We start from the raw sequence: 10,451 nt of genomic DNA on the forward strand, positions 1-10,451 counted from the left end.
TGTTTTGATTGTTTAGGGAAAACGCATCAGGATTTTGATATAGAAAATCCTAAAGGCGATTGCCTCCTCGACGCGCTCTCCCTCCTTGAGATTCCTGGAGATGAGGCACGCCAAGGCCTTGCTGATGCTAAAGCAGGTCTATCGAAGCTTTTTCCATACTTCTTCGCGAAGAAAGAAGAACCCGAGACTTTTACTGCTCTCGCCGCGTGCTTCAATTCGCAAGAAGATCTTGGGCTCAATCTCCGACAAGAAGGCTTGAAGATTGGTGTTGAAGGCACCATCACCTTGGTTGCTGACAGCCAACAAACTATTGGCTGGGCGAAAGTTGGCGATATGCAGAAGATGGAGACGAAGAGGTGGCAGTCTTTGATTAAGGCTGCCAAACCAAACTCGAAGAAAATCCTCGCCTTCCTTGGATGCAAACCAACTCCAGCTCCTAGCTCATCGAAGCCGGAGGTCAAGTAGACCACCTTGTCTCTTTTTTGTTGTTTCTCTTTTGATGTTGTCGCCATAGTGGCTTTGGCGACAACTGCTCCATCAGTTCACTAGGAACTTTCTTTTGTAATAGCTATGTAAATATCTGACCTTATTAATGAAAAAGCTATGTTGTCGAGTTATTGATATCGAAATATTTCTCTTCAGTTGATTTTTGAAAACTATACCACTGGGCCTCATTCCTCGGCTGCTTTGCCTGCTGCGTCTTATTCAAAGAAGTCCTCTGCTGTCGAGTGTATTGGAGGTTCTTTGAGTGCTGCACAAAATGAAGATTTGGACGAACTCCGCCAACAATTGCGGTTGATGAAGAAACAAGCGCTCGTGATGATGGAACAATCTCGAAGATCTTCAGACAAAGAAAAACTTGCTGTTCAACAAGCTCGAGAAGCCATAGCATTGAAGGAAGCTGCGGTTGCTGAGGCTGCTGAAGCTGCTTCCCGAGAAAATTATATGCATCGACTGATGAACGACTCCAGCCTGGATATGACGGGTACACTTTATAAACTTAGTCATACTTTATTTTTCTCTTGCTATCCTTTATTCCTTGCTGATGCCTTCACTGAAACAGGTTCTTTTTTGGATACTGCTACCGAAGATCAACGTGTTGAAGCCCGAACCAATGCGCTTCTCAGGCTTGCCCTTCAGCATGGTTCCAATTTCTGGGTTACTCCTGAGCGTACTCGCCAAATCGTCAGATTTCAAGATCGCGCGATTCAGGTTCGCGATTTTCTCGACTTCTGCACGAGAACCTTGTCTTTAGTCTATAGTACCATGTTTCCACGCAACAAAATACCAGAAACTCTTCCTGCTCTGATGGAGAAATTCCGAGATGCCCCTCGTATTCATGAATTTGTGCGGGCTCAACTATCTGCGGGGGCAAGATTCGCCATGATTATGATACATATCTGCTACCCGAAGCTAGACCTGACTCGAATTGTCACCAAGTGTATGGCTAAACAAGCGAAGCGGAAGAGAAACATTGATAACATCAACGACACTGTAACCCCTGTAGCCGAAGAGATGATGGACGAACTACTTCGGATGGATGCAATTTTTTTTGTAAAAGGTAGCTATGCTGATCATAGAACTAGTGCTGCAAACAACGAAGGTGTAAATATAGATGATATACTAGGTAGCAACTGAGTGTTACTATATTGCGGGAGTTCATATATATTTTTCTTTGTCGAGTTGTTCTTGATGATAATGTTGTGTGTATTGTAAAATATAATCTATATTGCAAAGCCCCCGAGCCTTTGGCCGGTGCTTGAGCTATCTTTGACGCCCCGATGAATTTACTATTTTGCGAGAGTTCATATATATTTTGTTACCACGGGTTATGAGCCCCTGAGCCTGTTGACGAAAAAAGATGTATATCACCAATATCTTTTATTATATTGCAGCACCGCGAGCCCGCCTCATTAAAAACCTTTCAGCCCCACTCGGTTCCCTGAAAGGAAAAGAGTGCGTCTAAAAACTCGCGGGCGTTTCAATACATTGTATGTTTACAAGGAGGACTATATTTCGACTTCAAGCATAGAAACGCCTGACCTGCGCCACGTTCCAGGGATTTGGCTCAGCAACCCTTGTCTTCTTGTCCTTTATCCTGTATGCTCCTCCTTCGATTACTTCTGTGATGATGTAAGGGCCAAGCCATGGTGGCTCGAGTCTTTCATGGCTTTTTTGTCTGAGCCGAAGAACCAGGTCGCCTACCTGAAAGGATCTTGGTCGCAAACGTCGACTATGGTAGTTTTTCAGGTCTTGTTGATACTTAGTGACCCGTGATAACATTTCGTCTCGAGCTTCATCAAGTGCGTAGACATCATCCTTCAATGCCTTTCTCGAAGCTTCTTCGTCATATTCAGTTACTCTTGGAGAATCATGCTCTATTTCTATCGGCAGTACTGCCTCAGCTCCATGGACCAGAAAGAACGGAGTTTCTTGTGTCGCTGTATTTGGTGTTGTTCGAATACTCCAAACACACTCGGAAACTCCTCTGGCCAAGTATGTCGAGCTTTTTCCAGTGGTCCTAGCAGGCGCTTCTTGATGCCATTGCAGATGATACCATTGGCTTTCTCGACTTGACCATTGGTTTGCGGGTGCGCAACTGATGCAAAGTGTAGTTTAATGCCTACCTCTGCACAATATGCCTTGAATTCCTTAGATGTGAAGTTACTGCCATTGTCCGTGACGATGCTATGAGTTACTCCAAACCGGAAGACGATACTTTTCATGAACTTGATTGCAGATGCTCCGTCTGGTGAATTTATCGGCTTTGCTTCTATCCACTTGGTGAATTTGTCGACAGCGACGAGCATGTACTCGTACCCTCCTGGCGAAGCTTTATGTAATTTTCCCACCATATCGAGACCCCACTGAGCAAAGGGCCAAGACAGCGGTATTGGCATCAACTCTGCTGCCGGAGAATGAGGTTTTGCGGCAAATCTCTGGCACGCATCGCAAGTACGAACTATTTCTTTCGCATCCTCGATTGCTGTCAACCAGTAAAATCCTGCTCTGAAAACCTTGGCTGCTATAGCTCGACTACTCGCGTGATGACCACATATTCCTTCGTGTACATCCTTCAGAATTAGCCTTCCTTCTTCGGGTGTGACGCACCTTTGTAACACTCCCGAAATACTTCGTTTGTATAGCTCCCCTTTGACCACAGTAAAGGCTTTAGAACGTCTGATAACTCGCCTTGCTTCAACTGGATCATCGGGTATTTCTTTTCTTAGGATGTATGCTACATATGCTTGCATCCATGGAATTTGTACCATCATGACTAGGTCCGGTTCCTCTTCTTCCTCCAATGCTGCTATTTTAGCCCCCGAGGGTTTCTCATCCTTCTTCTTCTTCTGTGTTTTCTTCGGCTTTGTAGATCTCTCGGCTATCTCTTCCCAGAAGACGCCTGGTGGAATCGCGAGACACTGCGACCCGATGTTTGCAAGAACATCGGCTTCATCATTGCTCAGCCTGCTAATTTGGTTTACCTCGCATCCATCAAACAGCTTCTCTAGCTCGTTATACACTTCCTAGTATGCTATCATACTATCATTGACTGCATCACATTGATTCATGACTTGCTGAGCCACCAATTGTGAGTCGCCGAAGATTTTTAGTCAAGTTGCACCACAAGCCTTCGCCATCTTCATCCCGTGTATAAGAGCTTCGTATTCTGCCTCATTGTTAGACGCGTTTGGAAACGTCATCCGTAAGACATACTTTAATTTGTCGCCTTCAGGTGATATTAGTATCACGCCTGCTCCAGCTCCCTCTAATCTCTTGGACCCGTCGAAGTTCATAGTCCAAGTTCTCGATAAATCCGGGGGTCCCGTATTTTGTAACTCCATCCACTCTGCGATGAAGTCTGGTAAAATATGCGACTTTATTGTTTTTCTTTTTTCATACGTGATGTCCCGAGGGGGAAGCTCTATTCCCCACAGGGAGACACGACCCGTAGCCTCTGGATTGTTTAATATATTGGATAAAGGCGCCTCATTGACCACTATTATCGGGTGTGCCGAAAAGTAGCGCCGCAATTTTCTTGCGGTTGTAAACACTCCATATGCTAGCTTCTGGTACTGCAGATACCGTTGTTTTGAGGGCGATAAAACTTCACTGATGAAATATACCGGCCTCTGCACTCCATGGAGTTTTCCTTATTCCTCTCTTTCAACTACGAGTGCTGTGCTGACCACCTGAGGCGTGGCTGCAATATATAGTAAGAGGGGTTCCTTCTCCTTAGGCGCCACCAAGATTGGTGGTGTCGAAATTGTGCGCTTGAGATCCTCGAAAGCTCTGTCTGCCTCTTCATTCCACTGAAACTTCTCTCCTTGCTTAATTAGAGCGTAGAATGGCAACGCCTTTTCACCTAGTCTGGCGACGAATCTGCTTAAAGCTGCGACTCGCCCAGTTAATTGTTGTATTTCTTTCAACTTTGTTGGCTTCCTCATTGTTACGATAGCTTGAATTTTCTCTGGGTTGGCTTCGATTCCTCTTGCTGAAACTAGGAACCCAAGAAGTTCTCCAGCAGGGACGCCGAAAGAGCACTTTGTCGGGTTCAGCTTGAGACAAAACTTGTCAAGGTTGTCGAAAGTTTCCTTCAGATCCTCGATCAACGTTGACCCCTTCTTTGTTGTTATGACGACATCGTCAATGTACACTTGTACGTTTTTGCTAATCTGTGTTGCAAGGCATTTCTGCATCATTCGCTGATATGTTGCTCCCGTGTTTTTCAGACCAAAAGGCATTGTTTTGTAGCAAAACACGCCATAAGGTGTTATGAACGCTGTCTTGACCTCATCATCCTCTTTTAATCTGATCTGGTTATAACCAGAATACGCATCCTGGAAGGAAAGACGTTTACATCCTGCCGTGGAGTCGATAATTTGATCGATCCTTGGGAGGGGAAAGTGTTCCTTTGGACAGTGTTTATTGAGACACGTAAAGTCGACACACATGCGAAGGACTTTTGTGTTTTTCTTCGGGACCAGCACTGGGTTAGCTACCCACGTGGCCTCTGTATGTAGTTCTTTGATAAAACCAGCTTCTCTCAGTCGATCAATCTCTGACAGCATGGCTTTGCGGTTTGGTTCCGAAAAACGCCACAAAGGTTGTTTAATTGGTATCGCTATTGGATCGACATTTAGGTGGTGCTCGGCAAGTTCCCTGGGTACTCCTGGCATGTCAGCTGGACACCATGCGAAGATTTTCCAGTGCTCACGGAGGAACTCGACGAGCGCGCTTTCCTATGCGAGGTCCATGTCTGCTGCAATGGACGTCGTTTTCTTTGGGTCTGTCGGGTGAATCTGCACCTCCTTAGAATCCTTGGTAGTGTTAAAGGTTGGCTCCCTGAGTGGCCTTCCTACATCTGGCAACACATCATAATCAGTTGTTAGCCTTGACGCCATATATTCTGCTTGCATCCCGAAGGTTTCTGACAGTCGATGAAAATCCTTGTCGCATTTATCGGCTAACGCGAAACTTCCTTTGACTGTAATTGGCCCCTTAGGTCCAGGTAATCTCCACAACAGGTACGTGTAGTGCGGTACCGCCATAAACCTGGCATACGCTGGTCGTCCCAACAAGGCGTGATATTGCGACGGGAAATCCACGACTTCAAACTCCAGCCTTTCTATCCTGTAGTTTTCTCGGGTTCCAAACTGAACATCGAGATTAATCTTCCCTAGTGGATAACTTGGCTTCTCTGGTGTGATACATTGGAAACGCGTATCAGTTGGTTTTAGGTTTGCCAGGGATATGTTCATCTTCCTTAGTGTATCTGCATACATAAGGTTTAGACCGCTGCCTCCATCTATGAATACTCGAGATACGTCGAACCCTGCGATCACCGCTGGTAGGATAAGTGTTGACTGCCCTGGTCGAGGAACTTGCTGCGGGTGATCCGCTATTGTGAAGCCAATGTCCTGTCCCGACCAATTTAGGTACTCAATCGTTGGTGGAGGCATCTTCTCTGCCATGAACACTTGGCGCGAGATTACTTTCTGAGCCCTGTTAGATGGCCTAGCTTTCTGAATCATCGAGACCGCACCGTTGGAGTTGGGGTCGACATATGGAGGTGGGTGTGGTGCTGCCGCTATTCTGAGCTGGTGCCGATTTTCGTCCGTAATTGCGGGAGGAGGTGGCAGGTGGATCTCACTCCTGGGCCCCTGGGGATTTCTATTTGTTGCTTGAGCATTGGCTTGCCCTGCAAACCTCAACATTGCTTGAAAATTTTGACAGTCCTTCTGCAGATATCCTGACTGCCTCTTCCCATTATTGTCGAGATAAAAATGCATCTGACACGGCCCGTTCATCATATCCTCGGGAGATACATATGGTCTTTGGAACCTTGGTCCATTATTTTGTCTGTTGTTATTATCGCCTCGCTGCTCGCTACTCCTTTGATATTCATCTCTATTGTTTCCGCTAGTGTTTCCTCGAAAACCAGCCGATATTTGGCCAGGAGCATCATAACTCGAGAACTGCCGAGAAAATCGTCGTCTATTTTGAAAATTTCGACTGCGGTCTGATACGTCGCAAACGTTTCTATATTTTTTGATGTTCCATGCTTGTTTTACACCAATTACTATATGTTTTAAGGGACTAACCTATTAATAGTTGCAAAAGTGCACAAGTTCTTTGTTTCAACTTTGTTGTGCAGTAAATAGGCAAATATGGAAGGAAATAGCTCATTATGGTGAAATCTGGAATTTCCCGGAATCTGTCTCTGTTGAACACTTTTCAAAGATCGCATCGAAACTCCATCAAAACGACGTCCAATGGAAAAGTCGTAAACTACAAAGTTATAAAGAATTTCAAACCGAACAATTTGGACATCTTATACATCCAGAACGGACAACGGATGCATCCGGCAGAGCAGAATTACTGCGGAGGTTCGTGCAGTCTCGGGACTCCGAAAGTTGATGACGTATTTGACACAAACTCTTTCCATACCTGGCTATTTCGGCCCAGCCACGAGATGTGAGGCTCATGAAAGACAGAGGGGAGTCCTAGGAAGGTTCTATAGGTGCCCAAGAGCCTTTGGATCAAAGGGGCATCCATCCCATGGCCTAGATTGCATCTCCAACACTATATATTGATGGGAAACCCTATTTTTGGACGCCCCCAAGCATTGTCACGAAGAGCAGCCAAGGAGGGGGAAACACTCATCTACACCAGCACCAACTCAAGGAAGAAGAAGGCTAAGGGGCGGCGCTCCCCCTTGATGCCGGCGGCGGGGAAGGAGTCCCCCGCGCCGCCGTCGCCGCCGCCCATGCCTCCGCCTCCCGGCGCTCCTCGCTGAGCCCTCCAACGTCTTCACCGCCATCTCCATCACCAACTCCTCATTGTATTCAGTGGTCCATCCTCTCACAAACCTCTGTACCGCCCTATGTAAACATGGTGTTTGATGCTATAAGTTATAATCCTATGATCTATGTCATGTTGCCATAGTTTATTTGTTCTTTGATTGATTGATTGTTTCTCTTTGGTTCATTAGAGTTGTATGTTGATATGTTACCGTCCTTGGTGCCCATTATATTTGTGCGCGCATGGATCAAGCACCATAGGGTTGGTAGTACTTGTATACCAGAAGGGGGAAGTTCTGCCGGAGTGACAGAAACCTAAGGACGCGAACCGGATAGTTGCATGTATGGGAGTAAGAGAACCATTTACTTAAGGCTATGGTTGGGGAAACCTTAATGCTTGCTAGTATTTACGGATGTTTGCTAGCAAGCCAATCATATAGTACTTGTAATCCCGGAGGGAGAGCATGTATATTTAGCCTCTCCTACATAGAAAGCTGCATCGAAGACATTGAACCCAAGATCTTCACTAATTGATCTTGGACAAAGCCACCACTATTACCACCGCCTTTCCACACTCATGGTACTGTTAGTTTAGTTTGTTTTATTGCTGCAGCACTAACATTTATTCCGTGTATTTTATTGTTCTGCAAAGTCACCTCTCATACCCGTTATCGCTCTAGTTTTATTTCCTAGATATTGCTACGCTTAGTGTGCGTAGAGTTGTATCAGTGGTTGATAGAACTTGAGAGAATTTTTATCCTACATTTAGCTCCTCGTTGGGTTTGACACGCTTACTTATCGAAAAGGCTACACACGATCCCCTATACTTGTGGGTTATCAAGACCTTTTCTGGCGCCGTTGTCGGGGAGCCATAGAGTAGGTGAATATTTTCGTGTGCACTTGTTTGCTTTATCTCTAAGTAGTTTTACTTCCTGTACCTAGTTGTTCTCTATCTCTTGTATGGATAGGGAATGCGAATTACAAAAAAAATTAGTTGTACATCTTATATAAAAAAATAAAAAATGTTTTTAGAAAAGAAAAGTGATTGGAAAGATGAGTAATGGTGAAGTATGGGTCGACCTTGAACACTTGTGTTCATGCCTGCGAAACCAAAACAATTCTTTCCATGGAAGCTTTTGATTAAAAACTTGTAAATAGTGTATATAGTGTATATAATGTACATATCCCGCTGTAAATAGAATATATAGATAACCCCTAGTTTGTTATGCAAGTTTGTCACTATGCTGCTTAGAAAACAGATTTCCTGTGCTCCACTGTAGAAAATTTTAAAAATTATCAGAACGTGATCTTGATCTGAAATTTCTTGAGTGCATAGTAGTGCTTGCTATCTAACTTTTGTTAGTTCTTACTTTTCTGATTTGAGGTACGTAGACAGATCTAATAATTCAATCTTTACGGACTGATTCTGTTGAGACAGATTTTCTGTGCTGTGCTGCAAAAATTCGTGAAAAATCTCAGTATGGCCTTTTGATCTGAAATGTTTTGTGCATAGACCTGAGGTTATGATCTGTCTTTCATTAATCATGAGTTTTTAGATTTGAGTTACGTAACTATCTCATTGAGTGACATCTTTACAGAGTGTTCAGTTTTGACAGATTTCTATTCTCTTTGTTTAAATATTGTACTTAGGATTCAAAAGTTTCCTTCGTTTTCGACGTACGATTGAAATGATAAGAAACCTCAGTATTACAGTGGATAAATATTTGATAGATTTTATAGAAATTAGGGATACTTGAACACTTGTGGATTTTATTTAATGAGTACTAACCTACTAATGAGTTTTGTGAAGCTTTATCTGGATGCAGTTTTTAAGTTCCAATCAATATGGTGATATGAGATGAGCAAGATGATGCAAGAGCTCAAGCTTGGGGATGTGTAGATGGATCCCAAGAGAATATTCAAGAAGATGCAAATATCTAAGCTTGGGGATGCCCAAGGCATCCCCCTATTCATCAACCAACATGAGGTTGTCTCCTTCAAACTCAATATTACCCATCCACGTGTAAGCATTGTATATAGTTGTTTTTATTATCTTTGGTTTTATCCTATTTAGTTTTATTAGGTTCTTGTTTCTTTGTCAGTTTCACTTATAATTGGAAAACAACAACAAAAAAAGGGGGTTTGAGAGCTCCATCAAATAATCATGCCCATCTTAAATGGCTATAAAGAAAGAGCTTTATGGGAGACAACCCAATATGTTTATATTTCTGTTATTTACTTCTTTGTTGAGTCTTGGAAGTCATTACTACTGTAATGACCTCTCCTTATCATGTTTGTTTTGTTTTTGTGCCAAGAATTGCCTCTAATGGTAAGAAAGTGGTATTTGGGAGATTTGCAATCTTGTTTATTGTTTCTGGTTCGTCATGAGAAAAATCGCCAAAAATCACCAGAACGTAAGTTTGAGCTGCCAATTTATGAGAATCTTACCCAGGTATTTATCTAACTTTCATTAGTTCAGAGTTTTTCGAGTTACGCAGCGTAACTATTTTTCAAAAATCAATTTTTACGAACTGTTCTGTTTTGACAGATTCTTGCACTGTTTTGCATTTGCATCTTTTTGCCCACCTTTTTGAGTTCACTTGATCAAAGAACCTTATTGAAGTTGTGCTACAGTAGCTAATGCTTATTAAAATGCTTTTCATATGTCATACTGAACTTTGTAGATTTGATTAATATTATCATTGCACTAACGCTGCTAATGAGATTTGTGATGAGTTTTGTATGAAGGAAGTTTTCAAGTGTAGGAAAGAAGAATGATGAGATGAGATGAAGAATGGACAAAAGCTCAAGCTTGGGGATGCCCATGTCACCCCAAGATATATTCAAGAAGTACAAGCGTCAAAGCTTGGGGATGCCCAAGGCATCCCCTTTTTCATCAATAAAAATATCAGGTCATGTTTCTGTTCACTATATTTTTATTGCTTCATATACTATGTGTTATTCTTGGAGCGTCTTTATTTTCTTTTGTGTATTTTATTTTCAATAAAGTGGGCACCATCATACTATGTTTGTTTGGGAGAGAGACACGCTCCGTTTTAATTGTATGAACGCTCTAGTTTTCCTCTTATTGTTCAACGAGCGTTTTATTTTTGCTAGTACTGCGTTTAGCTCTGGTTTTTCACTCTT

This window comes from Lolium perenne, chromosome 1 (assembly GCF_019359855.2).
Source record: "Lolium perenne isolate Kyuss_39 chromosome 1, Kyuss_2.0, whole genome shotgun sequence".
Classification (NCBI taxonomy): Eukaryota; Viridiplantae; Streptophyta; class Magnoliopsida; order Poales; family Poaceae; genus Lolium; species Lolium perenne.